General features: G+C 40.2%; 1 protein-coding gene across 17 annotated transcripts in view; it reads left to right on the top strand.

The window, feature by feature from the left end:
• The window catches only part of CELF4 (CUGBP Elav-like family member 4), a 1,140,249-nt gene that overhangs the window by 408,309 nt on the left and 714,096 nt on the right, over positions 1-17,844 (top strand). The gene's annotated exons all lie outside the window — the stretch shown is intronic.

Here is a 17,844-nt window from a genome sequence, read left to right as displayed (position 1 = left end):
GATTTGCCTGGTCAAGCAGTTTTATGTGGGATTATTCTGATGCTCTATTAAGGGGGAAAAAAACCTTCATTGCCTATCAAATACAGATGTGTAAATCGATTCTCCTCGAATCAGATTTTACATAAATGTGTTAATTTTGTTAAAATACAAGCTTTTAGTAATTCATGTTAGTTTTGTTTCGTCCCTGCTCCTGTGCAGGGACTTCAGAATTTGACAGGAGTGTCTGCTCCTGTACATACTTTATGTGGGCAATCATAGGGAAATCGAAGCCCTTCAAAATCTGGAGGAAAAAAAAATTATGAATCTTGGGACATTTGTTCAACAAATGTTGATTCTGGGAAAATTATGTTGTTGTTTCCTAGGGTCAAGTAATATTACAGACAAAATCATTTTAAGTGGAATTAAGATTGGAAAAGGAGCTTTCTATGGGAGAGCCGGAGATACACGAGCACTGTACTTGTATATCTCATAGAGATGGATGGAGGGCGTGTGCCGACCCCAGCTTCGAGCACAAGGAGAACTGCAGTGCTGTGCTGTAGACTGTGGGGTCCCCACGGTTAGACCCTGTGAAATTAGCTCCTTATCACCTATCCTGTAGATAGGGGATAAGTTAGTTTTCACTGCACAACCCCTTTAAGGGGTTTAATGTAACCAAAATTAGGGGGGGACAGTGACTTCCTGTGGCTGCAATGTAGCAAGTTGGAGAAGAACACATGGTCCCTGGCTTTTGGATGGGTAGAAGCTAATATTAATAGGTACTATGGGGGAGAATAGAAGGAATTTATGAGTTATTGATACAAGGACGGACATCAGTAAAAATAATTACTAGTAATTTTGAATTCTGAAAGCACAATTTGGTCTCCTTTTAGGGCTCAAAAAAGTCCAAAAACGTGTAGAAGAACAAGAGACACATTGCTTTTAGGGATGGGCCAAACCGCCTTAGACGGGTTCTGATATTTCTTCTAATTTTGCATAACCAACATACCACCATTGATATAGGAATCCAACCATCAAAGAGAAATTTTGATCTACAGGAATTAGTTTTTTCCAGAAGCAGTAATAACCACATTGTAGAAAGATGTAATGGACCTTCCAAAGCGAGATGAAGGCGAGTCCTAGCACGTACCAGCCTGAGAAATATCAGAAAAACAAGAAAAGTATTTCTCTCACTAGTTAATTTCTTACCGCCACATGTAGTAACCCAACTATGCCTATGTCATGATTTAGAAGCGGCTCATTTTCAACCCCCTGTAGTAAATGTTGTCCCCATCCAGTGTAAACTCATTATCACCTGTTATCACCCAGCTGCTTTAGCATGTTCCCCTGCGCTACATTTTGGCCCATTTGCAATCATTTTTCACATAATAGCTTCTTGGTAGGAGGTTTACATGAATATGTGTGTGTGTGTGAATGCACAGTAATTAAGATGAATACGGAATCGTAGACATTTTAGGTAAAGATGCTGGCACTATACGCAATGATGCATATGCCAGTACTGGGGAACAATATTCTAAGCTTATTTGACTACAGGAGAATCCATTAAACCTGCGGCAATGAGTATGAAAAATACTTACTGTCTTTTATTTCTTTTGGCACTTGCCTCAATAAATCTTAGCATGCATATTTCTACTATCTGAGATAGTTCCCAAAACCAACCTGTCATGAGCATTGAACCAAGAAGAATCGCTTTACACATGGATTGCCCATTAGTAGACATCATTTTGGTACACATGGTCATTTTGAACGTTGTCCTATAACATCTTAAAACTGGATACTATGGAGCAAATGTAGTAAAGAATGCCTCTGGTGCAACTTTTTATACTGGTTTGCTCCAGGCTCAAGTAGAGGGGATTTGGCACAGAGGTGATGTGGTTTCACTAGCAGGCATAGATTGTAGTTCATACCTACACCACCTCTGAGCTAGCGTAGATCTCGGAGGCTGCCCATGCATGTACCTTTTGATAAATCTGGCACAATCCTACACTCGTGAGGGTTGAAGACTTTGTAAGGTCTTTTAAGGTCTTTATAAACCATTGTGTGAAACACTGGTCTTTATAAATCCCCCCTTTATCTTACAAAATGGGTTGGGTCATTTTAAGTTTCCCTATTATACTGTTGCACAAGAATAATCAGATGTATTTATGTCTTGCTTCATGTGTTCATGTGTTTCCTTTGGTTCTGTTGCTAATTGGTGTATTTGGAAAAGCTATAAACGGAATCAGCTTCCTTCCTCTTCTGGCAGCTGAAAATATAGCCCCTTCTTACCTCTCCTGTAGAAGGAATCTTCTCAGCTATATTTCTTTTCCCTGAAAAGCAGACAGAAATCTGTTTTTACTGGCTGTTTTTCAGTAAACTGTGGAATGATACACAGAGACCATCACGTGTGTACACCAACAACCAGATTATTAGATGGACATGTTTATTGGTGCTAAATTTATAACATGGGTGTGCCCACCAATGACCAACATAAAACTATGCCATGATTACAGACAATAATTTCTCATGACGCACTCTTGGGAAAAAAAAAAGAGATGTGTGTCTTCTGCTGAGAAACAGATCCTTTTCCCTCATAACCAGACAAAAAATGAAATCAACAGCAAAGTTTTTAAAGCTATAACTTCAGAAGTATCTCTGCTTTGTGTCCTTCTTTCTCTTCCCTTAGCTTAATATCTCCAATATCAAAATATGACTTGATTTTGTAATACTCTGTCGGGAGTTGTTTATGCTACATGTGACCACCACATGGGTGTGATGTAAATTGCAGACTGCCAAGGGATTTATTAGCATGCTATCATAGTCCTTTCTGCAGAGTCCTTTGCAGAAAGACAAGGACAGACATATCTGTATGTAAGGGCTGGATCACGGCTGATCCTGGGAGGGTACATGGGGTGCACCGTACCCTGGCACGAGGGAAGCAGAAGAAGAAAGGTCACTTTGAAACTGCAAGAGTCCTGTTATTACTTTGGATGTGGGCAGAGTTAATAAGTGGGAGGAGTGACTAAAGATAGCCACACCCACTTAGGGAATTCCAAAAAATAATCCTGCACCCAGGTGTCCATGACCCTAGGATCGTCCCTCAGCTGGATGACCATTATTTTCTCACCAGCACCCCATTAGCTAAAGGGGTGAAACACAGGACTCTAGAAAGTCATGGAAAGAATATCTCTATACCGATATTTCTTCCCCTTTCGATTCTTCCATTTTTCTGGCTATACTTGCTATTTTTAAAAGCCTTGTAGTCATTGGTAACATAAGACTCAGAAGACTAAGCTGATGCTTATTCATTTAGCACATACAACCTAAAAAAGTGACAGTACAGAGATTCCCCTTGCGTTTGAGGCATAAATATATCTGCTTACGTGCCAAATTTCTTTTCCTGTTTATTAAAAATAGCAATGATTGCCTTACTCAAGGACATGTCAAAATCAATATGTTTCCCTTACCTATTTCTGCTCACGAGCATTATTGCTTTCGCCAGTGCCATCCAATTTTTGAAATAAATTTCTGAACTTATATCGTAAGGAAATCATTTTATTCTGAATTTCTGAAACTGTACAAAAAGTTCGAACTGAAATAAAAATATTTTGGAAATTGTTGGAGGTACAAGTAAAATCTTTTGGCAATTGATGCTCTACAGCAGTAGTCTCCAAACTGTGGACCCCCAGATGTTGCAAAACTTTAAGTAATCTGAAAGTTAAAGTTTTTCAACATTGCAGGTCCACAGTGTGGAGACCCCTGGTCTAGGAGTTGTAGTTTTGCAGCATCTGGAGGTCCACAGTCTGGAGACCACTGCTCTACAGCATCATCTGCAGGTTCACAGTCTGGAGACCACTGCTCTACAGCATCATCTGCAGGTTCACAGTCTGGAGACCACTGCTCTACAGCATCATCTGGAGGTCCACAGTCTGGAGACCACTGTTCTACAGCATCATCTGCAGGTTCACAGTCTGGAGACCACTGCTCAACAGCATCATCTGCAGGTTCAGAGTCTGGAGACCACTGCTCTAGAGCATCATCTGGACGTCCACAGTCTGGAGAACACTGCTCTAGAGCTTCATCTGGAGGTCCACAGTCTGGAGACCACTGCTCTTGAGCATCATCTAGGGATCCACAGTCTGGAGAACATTGCTCTAGAGCATCATGTGGTGGTCCAGATTTTTTGAGACCACTGCTATAGAGATTTTGATTATCAGGCAACTGTTTCCCACATAGATCTACAATAGATTGTTAGGTTTTACAAGTCACAAAAGAACCAGGAAGAAGGTCTTCAAGGTTAGGCTACATTCACATTGGCATACTCCGCTAAAGGGAGCTCCATCGCTTAGTCCTTCGCAAAGGGACTAGAACTCAGTGGTAAAAAGAACTACTGCATGCCCTAATTATTTCTCTCCTCGACTCCTCTATAATACCAGACCCCTGATAGACCCCATTCAAGTCAAAGTGATCTGTCAAGACAGTGTCCATTGTGCTCTGACCCATTCAGGGTCCATTTGGTGTCAAACAAAGAGCCAAAGGGACCCTAAATGGGTCTGAGCACAAAGGCTGTGTGAGCCTAGCCTTTCAATGAATTTTACTTCCTCACTCGAGTTCTGTGCACTCTATAATACAGAATATTATAAATGTAGGATCTACTAATTCCAGGCCAAAGATATTTTACTGGAATTGTGTCCTCTTTGGTGTCTTCTCCCCTCAGTGCTTCACTCCCAACCTTTGGAAACGCACTTGAGGTGAACCAGAGTGACCACCTACTAAGTCAATCGCTGGCTGGCCTGTTCTCCCTGAGTGCATCCCTGAAGGTGGCCGCTTGGAGTGATGAGAGGAAAGGACGTACCAGTGATTTGAGCTGACAGAGATGGAGAGATCTATAGGGGATACGTTTTTTTTAAACTGGAGTTTCCTAAACCTCTTTGGAACCTGTTTATCAAAGATAACACAAATTGATCACAAGGGTGTCTTAAAGCTGGGATCAGGCACTCATTCCCTATCCTGTGTGGATAAGTTTTTCTTAACCAGAGTACCTCTTTAATTTATTTCATGAAATAACTCTTATGCTATGAAAACAAGATGACTCTGTTGATTATGCTCCATTCTACACAACAAAGCTGGCAAGTGATGAATAACTTATCCTCAATCTGTGGAAATGAAAAAAAATATTCTAAACCGAAGTACCTCTTTTTTTTTCCATGAGAATACTCACCTGCTATGATAACAAGATGACTCTGCTCCATTCTACACAGCAAAGCTGACAAGTGATTCACAGCAGCAAGGACATGTCAGCCTAATGTGTGCGCGTGCACCTGTGCCACAGAGAGTAAAAAATAAATCAATCAGCAATTCACACATGTTTAAAAATATTTGTCAAATAATATCTATTTCCAATCACAGATTTCTTTTACCAAAAAAAAGAAGAATACAACGCAAAAAAAAAACTAACTTTTTGAGTCTGCACATCTCCTTTATGGATAACCATCAGAAGATGCAGCTGAATATTCATTTTGAGGGACGAGCTGTACAGTAGTCGCTCTGACACATCATGTACTATAGCTTTAAAGTACACACTTATTGAAGGCAGTAGTACTTATTGGCCTGCGTTTCACTCAAATAGAAAGATTTCTTCTCAAGAGAAAATTGCAAGCGCACATTTTTATCGTCACATAAAGATGAGTGATATCACCATTGCCTTCAATCTTTCTCATCCTTTCTGGTACTTGTTATTTTTACCTTTCCAGTTATCACACACTTTTATTTTTATATATATTTTTTTTTCTTTACTTTTTTCCCCCTGCCTAGAAACTTATTTGCACATTTTCTACCCAGAATTCCCTGCCCTGTGACTGCGGTTCACACTGGGAGATGTTATTTTCATGCAGCGACAATCCAGGGCTAAAATGATTAGAAACCTGAGGCTCCCCATCAGAGACTCGCTTATGGGCCATTTTGGAGGAAAATTACTTTCCTTAATTTTAAATTGAGCTTTTTTTTTTTTTTTTTTTTTCTCTTTGTAGAAATAACAATCCACTCAAGTGTAATTATTTTAATATTGGCTGATGAGGGAATCCAGAATAATGTTTTTAGTTGGAACAATGAAATAGATTTTAGATGAAGAATAGATTGGGGAGCAATCAATAGGATTTTGTTAGTTTATTCCATCTTTATTTCTTTATTTATTTATTTTTTTTTGAGCACTTATTCTCGGATCATCTATTTATCCAATCTACATTTCTATCAACAAACCACATTTGTAATTACATTTTCTAAACAAATATTAATAACGTGGTGTGTAAGTAAGAAACATAAAGAGGAAATAGATTTTGAGGCTTAAATAATGGAAAAGGATATAGAAGCCTAGATATATATATATATATATATATATATATATATATATATATATATATATATATATATATTAGCATAAACAACTCCCGACAGAGTATGGCACAATCATAATTATTTTTCAAGTTGGTTCTCTTGGAAAATGTCAAACCAAGAGATAATAAAGTATTCTCATTTCTCAGCATAGGGTATATCTAGTAGATCGGTGGTGGTCCAACTGATGGGACCGCAAACGATCCTAAGAATTAAGGTCAATTGTCTTTCGATTGAATGGAGAGGTAGCAAACATGTGCAGCCAGTGCTTTATTCTTTCTCTATGGTGTGCTCTGTTCTTTTTGGGGGCATGTATTTTCCTGCATTCTCTGGATCAGTGGATGCCCCAATAATCAGACCCCCACCTATTTCTTAGTTATACCCTATCCTGTCGACAGCTCTGTCCTTTGTGAAGTGTCCATGCTGGGTTATTACAGCTTAGCTCCCATTAAAGTGAATGCAGTAAACCAGCACCTATACTGCACAATGTACAGAGCCAAGGAGACTACCATGGCTCCAGCAAGCAGCCGATCAGCACTAGTGTGGTGAATTTTTGACTCCACCAATCAGATATTGATGGCCTATCCTAAAGGGCCGGCCAGTAATTAAAAAAGGTACTATTATAAACCCCTTTTATCTTCTCAAATCTAAGTGTACAGTAAGTGGCGGTTGTATGTAACTGTAAATAGTAACATGAAGCAACATTAAACAAAGTAGTGCAAGATGTTCATTGTCAGTTGCATGCACTAGCTCCATGGTAGGACCACCACTGATTATTGTGCTTATTATTAAAATCTTAATAATAAATAAATAAAATTGTAAAAATAAATAAGTAATAAAAACTGTGTCATAAGTTAAATGTTAGAATTCAAAATTATACAATTAAAATTCACCACAGTGCCAAACTACTTTATATGTACCTTCTTAAAGGGGTATTCCAGGCCAAAACTTTTTTTTACATATCAACTGGCTCCGGAAAGTTAAACAGATTTGTAAATTACTTCTATTATAAAATCTTAATCCTTCCAATATTTATTAGCTTCTGAAGTTGAGTTGTTGTTTTCTGTCTAACTGCTCTCTGATGGCTCACGTCAGGGAGCAGTGCAGTTCCAATGGGGATATTCTCTCATCATGCACAGCTCCCGGGACGTGACATCATCATTGAGCAGTTAGACAGAAAACTTCAGAAGCTAATAACTATTGGAAGGATTAAGATTTTTTAATAGAAGTAATTTACAAATCTGTTTAACTTTCCGGAGCCAGTTGATATATATATATATATATATATATATATATATATATATATATAAGGTTTTGCCTGGAATACCCCTTTAAATAAAGTAGAAAAAGATAATGGTGGTGGCACCTAACGGTCTGAAAAATGCAATACTTCCACACAGTCTATACATTGGGTCCAAAATTCCAAAGACTATAGTGGTAGTCCATGTTCATAGTAAATTCAATGCACTGCGGTGGTGCCAGGACTGAGGTATGTAGAAAAAACAATAATTGTAACAAAGAAAGGGGTCCGGCACCTTTATATGTACCTTGGCCACCCAGCTTACTGGCATTGTGCTGTTTTCATGAACAAAACAACATGTTTTGTGGAGGGGCTGAGAGTCCGAAATCCATAGGCCACTCAATCCAGGCCATATTGATAATTTCACAGAAAAAAAAATAATAAATAGGGAGTGAGAAACTTACCCTCCTAGAATGTAGAAAATATTCTTTAAAATATTGGCTCTTATATATTAAACTGTGTGAGAGACAAAGTGGAGTGATTTTTCCACATCAGCCAATCAAAGCTCAGCTAACAAGCTCTGGTAAAGTGAAAGCTGAGCTGTGATTGGTTGCTGTGGAAAAATCACTCTACTTTGTCTCTCACACAGTTTGATAAATTTGGGCCATCATGTTTATAATATAACACCCATGGGTGATGTTTTATAGTAAGTCCCTTGATAAAATTAGATTAGAGTCCCCGCCCATGAGGTTCTATTCATGACATTTTCTGCCATGCTTTGATGTTCAGTCAGAGGATAGCTAAAGTTTGAGCTCTCTTTTTATCATATGGCAAAGAGCAGTGAAAGTCCAGATCAATAGGTTGAAGGCTAGAGAGAACTACTCAAGGACAGTCTAGTGATGGCACTGGGTACACTGCGGTGTATGAGATATACGGGCTCATTGCCTTTTATTGTATAGTACATTTCTTTAATTCTCTGTACACCATCTGTCACTAATTTCACATTTCTGCCCATCTCAACCCAACAGTGTATCGTGTTCTTTTCATGCTCTAAGGCCAGAAGATCAAAGCGAAGTATCAGACTGAATCTGAATTCTGATGTATTTTTTATACCATGTGTTTTATGCTAAAGGTGACAGCCGTTTGATATACAATAGCTCAGTTCAGCTCTGTTCCTTCATGTCAATCAGATGGCTTTTTTGTAACGTTCTACCTCTCATCTTCCAAAATAAAATACTCTCTATATTTTATCATACTTACTTTGTGTGGAATAACAAGGAGTATTTGTGATCTCGGATTGTCTGCGTTATTACAGCCCTGTAGCTATAAGATCTGTAGGGTGCACTGTAAATCACACAGGATGGATAGGCCAATAAAAAATCTCTGTTGTTTTTTTTTTTTTTTTTGCTGCAGTGTATTCAGGCAAAGCTAATAATACCAGATTTGATTTCTGAAGGATGCCAGCAAAATGCCAAAGCTTTCACCATTTGGGCATGTCTGTCCTATTACATTCCATTTTTTTCATTATAGAAATATATATATATATATATATATATATATATATACATATATATATATATATATATTCCTAAGAATACATATAATAATTAATATTGTTATTATTTATTTTTATTTATTATGTATTTATTCCTCTGCTCCCATAACATGCGTCCTCCCTCTCCCCTCTTTCCTAGTGGTTTAACCAGATATATTACTACATAGAAGTAATATTATGAGTAGTATTGTGTAATGCTCCCCATTGCACAACCCATTTAAAAATGCTTTATTATGTTAAAGAAATCTAAAATAATAAAAAATACAGATAAGTTATAAAAATTAGCATAATGCTCACTGCAGAATTTGGGAATCAGAAAACTCTGCCACAGAAATTCTTCGGTGGTCTCCGGTAGAACATCAGCAGTCCAGTGGTTCCCACTGCAGACGGAATCTTCGCCCAGAATATATCAATGGCAGATTTTTTTTTATTTTTATTTTTTATTCACCGATTTAAAAACAAAAACGAAAAAAATATGAAGGGCTATGTCAAGTTCTATGCACTTCAAAATGGTAGTACTGAAAACTAAAACTCGTCCCTCAAAAAAAATAAGCAACATAGGTCATGTGTTTACCCAGTTACACACACATCCTCTACACTCAGTTCTAAAAAAAAAGCCTTTACCATTTCCCATATCTCAGTCCCTGCCTGAGTCCTGTTATCCGCTCTGTAAACACCCGCGGATTTGGAGACTGCAGGTTGCGGAGATGGATTTACTAAGCGCGGTGGACGCTACACAATTACTCCTGAGCTTGATGCCTCCACTTCAAAGACATCTTCTGCAGGGGCTACAACTAAACTAGATCAACTGAGCCAAAATTATATTCTCCCTTTTTTCTGTTTGTGCTGCTTGTTAAAATCCCTATTTCCATGTGCAAAAAAAAAGTCCCCAAAACCCTAATTTAAACATTCTATTTTGGAAAAAATGTATAACTCCTGCTATATCTTATGAGACTTATGAGGACCAGGTCTCTTGGGGAGCTTCCAATAACATCATCTCTCATTTTTTTTGTGTCCTCGTTGTTGTTTACCATCTTGTCCTGTTGAAATTATTCAGTGTGTCAGTCTGGAGGAAAAAAAAAAGCGGAAAAAAAAAGCGAAAAAAGCTTTTATCGGCTCTGGATGTGTTAGATGGCTGAACTGTTCTCTTTGAAACATAGACAGACATTTAGTTCCATACATAATTTAAGGTGGGTGAAAAGATACCTACAACATAGGAGTTGACTTGTGATGTTAACACTATCGGTGTGAGTTAATCTATGTTTAGCACCACCTGGTAGAGTGTTCTGTAGGGACGCTACAGCTTCGCCCTGGCTATGAAGGAAGGGTGTAAATGGTTTTGCTCTTCTAGCACGGCAGAACATTGAAATTGTTTTCCTTTCTTGCACTAGGTTCAGACTTCCGCACATAATTCCACTTAGAAATTGTGCCCTGGATTTCTGGTGTAGCTGTCAATGGGGTTCTGCTGCACAGTGCACACTATGGATTTTTATCAGTGTACACTAAGCATCTTACTTATTCTTTTGGCGGAACCCGTGCGAAATACATTGTCGTATATTGAAACATCAATGTCCATTGCAGGCTGAATCAGCCGGCAAAATGTCCTTGTGCCGACTGATTCAGCCTGCAATTTCCTCTGTATGATCCTAGCCTAACGGTGCCGTCACATATGTCCAGCAATCTGGTTAAGTATTACGCCGGCTCAACGGTCACAACTGATACCACAATTGATGCCAAAGTTTATCAGTTGTCTATGGATCCAGTTATTTCTGCAGACTGGATGATAGAACACTGATATATACGTTCTAATGTCTGGGTAACCAGCGTCCCAAAAGAGGTTCCGGATAAATCTGAACTGTCCCATTCAAGCATCAGTTTCCCTCCAAGGCTTTTCTATGGTGTGGGAACTGAGCCAGATTGCCAGGCATACAACAGGTGAAATCAGTATTGGACATGTCACCATTTTTGCTTTTGCTATTGAGATGAACTTTGTCAACAGATTTTGATAACAACCCAAATAATGTATGCATGCAAAAAAAACACAACATATAAGCTCAGATATTAAGTTATGTGTAATAATATGAAATGACACAGAGAAAAAGTACTGAACACACAAAGAAAAGGAAGGTGCAAAAAGGCATGGAAACCAAGACAACAGAGGAAATCTATCAGTAATTATAAAGCAAGCCAGCTCCTTTTTAGTGGGTATTAATATCAGCTGGTTTAGTCCCAAATTATGGCCTACAAAAAGATCTCATTGCCAAGGTCTCACACAAGACATATCTCCTGATGGGTAAAAGCAAAGAGCTGCCTCAAGACCTTCATAACCCAATATTAATACAGCCTTCTGCTGTCCAAGCTTGCTAGGAGTTGTAGTTCTGCAATAGCTGAAGGCGCCATGGTTGGCAAACACTGTGATAAACTATTACATTGGTAACAGACTCGTAATCACAACAATACCAATTAGAAGCAACCAGAATATAAAAATAGGCTACTTCTGTACCATAAAATCCACCATAAAATAAGAAATATAGGCGAAAAAAACATATGCTTACAGTAACTACTTATCTAGGAAGACATAAAGTACAATACCCTTGCTTTTAAATCACTCCTAAATTGCTTCCAACATGTAACCCTATGACCAGAAGTCCTAGTTCTTCAGGGAAGTCAATGCTGTAAAGGCAATGGTATCCAATATAAAAAATAAAATAAAGTAAAAGGCGGCACTCCAGAAAATCTTCAAAAAAGCAGTGATAGTTTATTCACCCATATGTTCGATCGAACACTTCAGCACCTCCATGGAGCCATTTTGTTGAAAATGGCTCTATAGAGGGCGTTGAAACAATGTATTGAACATATGGGTGTATAAACTATCAATGTATTTTGGAAGATATTCTGGAGTGGCGCTTTTTTTTTACATTTTTTTTTTGTTATCAGTTTCCATGGTGGACCACTGAGCCTGAAAGCATCACACCCTTTAGATTTTCGGGTTTTGTTTACAGTGAACTTCTATTTTTTATATTTTGTTCATGTTTACTTGCAAAAGCAATGGTAATAGCCAAAAAATAGAAGTATTGTAAGTCAAAAACTACTCATAGAGACATGTTAAAAGCTTTGATTGGTCAGCGCTGAGACCCCCACCAATCAGGGAAACAAGCTGGGAGAAGCATATGTGAACTTCATTCTATGGCCCTTTTATATGTGTATGTGGACATCCAGGGAAGATGATGGTACATAGTTGCGATCTGGGGAGTAAATTGTGCTACTGCGCACATCTCCCCGCTTGTTCTCCTTTTAAATGACAGGCGCACTTTAAATACAACAATGCAATGACATGGACTGGTCATATGTGCATGTCCTCATATGTAAAACATGTAGATACACCATGGAGGATAGAAGCACATCATGTTGAAAGGGGTACTCCGCTGCCCAGTCGTTCGGAATATTTTGTTCAAAATCATTGGACCACGCCCCCTCAATGCAAGTCTATGGGGAGGGGGTGTGGTGGTCACCACGCCCCCTCCAATAGACTTGCATTGAGTGGGTGTGGTGTGATGTCACGACCCCCGCCACCGGCACCCAGCATTCTAAACGAACACTGGGTGCTGAACAGAGATTGCAGGGGTCTCAGCTGCAGGACCCCTACGATCAGACATCTTATCCACTATCCAAAGGATAGGAGATAAGATTTCTAGGGGTGGAGTACCTCTTTAAATAGAGTTGAGATGTAACTCAGCATAGTAGCATGCATTATCAAGTGGCAGGAGTGGCACAGTTTCTGGAACATATGGCAAAATAGGACCAGGCACATTTGTAACCCAAGTCGCTGGGATTATCCATTATAGAAACCTAAAAAATGTACCAATCCTCCAGGAATTCTGAACTGATTACATCACGACTTCTAGGATTTAGAATGTTCTCAACCTTTAAGGCAAAGGATCTTCTATGTATTTAAGCTCTAGTTGCCAGTAGAGTGAGTTACTCTATGTGTTCAAAAAATCTGATGGCATCATTGGTCTCAGCACTGGAGCCCAGATGAGTCTTCGTCTGTAGCTTCTGACAGGCCTGCTTCCAACATGATCTGGTTTGAAGCAGGAATTGTATCACAGGTCGACCATGTACCAAAATTCCATGGATTTAGAATTGATGTTACTAACATGACATCTCTAGGTTCTAGAAAACTGCAGTTTCTTCCTTCAACTTTCGTGATGAAGGATCTTTTTGTGCAATAACTCAGTAGAGTGAGTTACTTTCTTCTCTGGTCTCCGTCCTGGAGCCTCGGAGAATTTTTGTCCGTACCTTCTAACAAGCCTGCTTCCTGTATCTTCTGCATATGGCCACACATATTCTTAAAGGGGTATTCTGCCCCTAGACATGTAATCCCCTATCCAAATGATAGGGAATAAGATGTCTGATCGCAGGGGTCCCGCCGCTGGGGACCCCCGCGATCTCAGTTTCAGCACCCCGATGACTGGCGATGTCGGCTGGAGGCTCGTGATGTCACGGTCATGCCTCTTGTGATGTCAAGGCCATGCCCCCTCAATGCAAGTCTATGGGAGGGGGCGTGATGGCCATCAAGCCCCCTCTTATAGACTTGCATTGAGGGGGCGTGGTTGTGACATCACAAGGGTGTAACTGTGACATCACGAGCCTCCGACACTGCCCCAATGCTCTAAACGAACGTCGGGTGCAGCAAAGAGATCGTGGGGGGCCCCAGAATCACCCCCCCCGCCAATCAGACATCTTTAAGCTGTATAGGGGAAGAGTACCCCTTTAACCTGAGTAACCCAATCCATGTACAAAGTTCCAGGGATTTGGAACTGATGACATAACAACATGACATCACAGAAAACTTTTTTTTTTTTTTTCTCCAGCTACATTTTCAGCTATCAAGTTGGAGAATTTTTTTGTGCAACCACTCATTAGAGTGAGTTATTCTCTTCTTCACCAACTTTTGCTGTTCAAACAGTCAACCGGATAACATCGCTGGTTTCAATCCGGGAGCCCCAACGAGTCTTTGTCTGTACCTTCTCACAAGCTCCTGTTTCCTACATCCCTCTCTATATCAGAATAATTTAACACAAAGCCTTTCCAAGCTGCCAGGTACAAACCATAGCAAAGCATTATTCTTTATTTTCTTCCACCCGGTGTCTTGTCTTTATAAACCTACCTCGCTCCTCACTCTTATTGATTTTCCCAACTCCCTCTCCACTCTTTTTACCGTTTTATCGCCGGCGCTCCCTGACCTCTCCCACCTTCCATTTTTATCACTCTCTACAATCTAACTTTCCTACAACAACCGGCAAATGGTCTGTTCAATAAACGAACACTTCCTTGCATTATTTTTTGCAGAAGATGTACTTTTTTTTTTTTCCTTTTAAAGCAAATGCTGCCTCGGCAAAGCCGGAAAAAAAAGGTTGTGGCCTGCTTGACAGATGCTTAAGAATTACAGGTGAATTCTGCAGACTCAGTGCCCAAATTACTTGTAGGACCTGGGTCTGTATTTAGTCCAATAATCATTGTGGTTTTGTATGCGTTCTCTCCAAGGTTATTTTCTGAAACAAGCAAGAAAGATCTGCTGAGGACATGAGGCCGAATAATTCAAACCCTCCGATGCAATCTCTGGATAAGATAGAGGTTTTCTGCATCTATTAACTTGTATTATTCCCCCCCCCCCCCCCCCCCGCCCCCCTCGTAAACACTAAAACCAGAGGTTTCTCACTTCCTGCTGAACCAGGGCATTCTTAATGGGAAATATGACCAATGTCTTACCTCCTGTCCCTTCGCAAGGTTCTGCTAATATTGACCTTTGAGTTACATAAGATGACCGCTGGAGCGGAACCAACATTAAATGACAGTCGTAATGAAAAACAGTTTAATTTGGACAGCACCGTTCTCAGCACCTCCATCATTTTCCAATTTTAACCCAATCAAAAAATAATAAACGAAGTGTTGCTGTAAGTTAATTTGGAGGATTGGTTCTTCATCATCCGTTATGGGACACGGAGAATAGAAATTTCACGCACTTTGTTTTGTGATAGAGGGAAAGACCTAAATGCATATTGATCTAAGATATCTGGTATGCATTGGATTGAAGTGGAGAAATTGTATAATCCGGGATGGTATATTATTACTGGGGTTTAATTTTTAGATATTGCCTAACCAAGCACCAAATTTGAGTTAAATGATCCAAATACAGATTAGGTTTGATAGTAGGTTTAGTTATAACTTGAAGCATTTATACAGACTGTGGATCATCAGATGTGGCCACCCTTACCTTTGCACTCCTTTTTTTTTTTTAACTATATAATGCACACTCACTACTATCACTAGTCCTACCATGCCATTTTTTCTATTCCAGTTGCATCTATGTGTTTCATTACAGTAATGTGATCACCAGTCTGACTCTCTAAATCTTCCAGTGCTTTATGGTCACAACAGGATGTCAGACTCTGAGCATCATCACCTACCAGATCCCCTCCTATTAGTTCCTAGACCTCTCCCCTCCCAGCTTTAGCTGCTTTCTCTATGATAGTGTTTTCCATCCAAGGTGCCTCCAGCTGTGGAAAAAATTATAACTCCCAGCATACTTGGACAGCCAGCGGCTGTAAGAGTGAATCATAGACTCCTCATAATTAGTGCCTGCCAGGACGTTGTGGGCTGTAGTACTGGAAAAGGGTCCAGGAATGAAGCTGTGCTGATACATGAGCTACATGAGAGGTAGTGAAGCTGTGCTGATACATGAGAGCTGGTGTAGAAGCTGTGCTGATACATGAGAGGAAGTGAAGAAGCTGTGCTGATACATGAGCGGTAGGGAAGAAGCTGTGCTGATACATGAGAGGAAGTGTAGAAGCTGTGCTGATACATGAGAGGTAGTGTAGAAGCTGTGCTGATACATGAGAGGTAGTGTAGAAGCTGTGCTGATACATGAGAGGTAGTGTAGAAGCTGTGCTGATACATGAGAGGTAGTGTAGAAGCTGTGCTGATTCATGAGAGGTAGTGAAGCTGTGCTGATACATGAGTGGTAGTGAAGCTGTGCTGATACATGAGTGGTAGTGAAGCTGTGCTGATTCATAAGAGGTAGTGAAGAAGTTGTGCTGATACATGAGAGGTAGTGTAGAAGCTGTGCTGATACATGAGAGGTAGGGAAGAAGCTGTGCTGATACATGAGAGGTAGGGAAGAAGCTGTGCTGATTCATGAGAGCTAGTGAAGAAGCTGTGCTGATACATGAGAGCTAGTGAAGCTGTGCTGATACATGAGAGGTAGGGAAGAAGCTGTGCTGATACATGAGAGGTAGTGTAGAAGCTGTGCTGATACATGAGAGCTAGTGAAGCTGTGCTGATACATGAGAGGTAGTGTAGAAGCTGTGCTGATACATGAGAGCTAGTGAAGCTGTGCTGATTCATAAGAGGTAGTGAAGCTGTGCTGATACATGAGAGCTAGTGAAGCTGTGCTGATTCATAAGAGGTAGTGAAGAAGCTGTGCTGATACATGAGAGGAAGTGTAGAAGCTGTGCTGATACATGAGAGGTAGTGAAGAAGCTGTCCTGATACATGAGAGGTAGTGAAGCTGTGCTGATACATGAGAGGAAGTGTAGAAGCTGTGCTGATACATGAGAGGTAGTGAAGCTGTGCTGATACATGAGAGGTAGTGAAGCTGTGCTGATACATGAGAGGTAGTGAAGAAGCTGTGCTGATACATGAGAGGTAGTGTAGAAGCTGTGCTGATACATGAGAGCTAGTGTAGAAGCTGTGCTGATACATGAGTGGTAGTGAAGCTGTGCTGATACATGAGTGGTAGTGAAGCTGTGCTGATACATGAGAGGTAGTGAAGAAGCTGTGCTGATACATGAGAGCTAGTGTAGAAGCTGTGCTGATACATGAGTGGTAGTGAAGCTGTGCTGATACATGAGTGGTAGTGAAGCTGTGCTGATACATGAGAGGTAGTGAAGCTGTGCTGACACATGAGAGGTAGTGAAGCTGTGCTGATACATGAGAGGAAGTGAAGAAGCTGTGCTGATACATGAGAGGTAGTGAAGCTGTGCTGATACATGAGAGGTAGTGAAGAAGCTGTGCTGATACATGAGAGGTAGTGTAGAAGCTGTGCTGATACATGAGAGGCAGTGAAGCTGTGCTGATACATGAGAGGTAGTGAAGCTGTGCTGATACATGAGAGGTAGTGAAGCTGTGCTGATACATGAGAGGCAGTGAAGCTGTGCTGATACATGAGAGGTAGTGTAGAAGCTGTGCTGATACATGAGTGGTAGTGAAGCTGTGCTGATACATGAGTGACAGTGAAGCTGTGCTGATACATGAGAGGTAGTGAAGCTGTGCTCATACATGAGAGGAAGTGTAGAAGCTGTGCTGATACATGAGTGGTAGTGAAGCTGTGCTGATACATGAGTGGTAGTGAAGCTGTGCTGATATATGAGAGGTAATGAAGCTGTGCTGATACATGAGAGGTAGTGTAGAAGCTGTGCTTATACATGAGTGGTAGTGACGCTGTGTTGATACATGAGTGGTAGTGAAGCTGTGCTCATACATGAGAGGTAGTGAAGCTGTGCTGATACATGAGAGCTAGTGTAGAAGCTGTGCTGATACATGAGTGGTAGTGAAGCTGTGCTGATATATGAGAGGTAGTGAAGCTGTGCTGATACATGAGAGGTAGTGAAGCTGTGCTGAT

The sequence above is a fragment of the Hyla sarda genome, chromosome 1, assembly GCF_029499605.1.
Source record: "Hyla sarda isolate aHylSar1 chromosome 1, aHylSar1.hap1, whole genome shotgun sequence".
NCBI classification, from domain to species: Eukaryota; Metazoa; Chordata; class Amphibia; order Anura; family Hylidae; genus Hyla; species Hyla sarda.
This window is presented reverse-complemented; position numbering and strand designations above follow the sequence as displayed.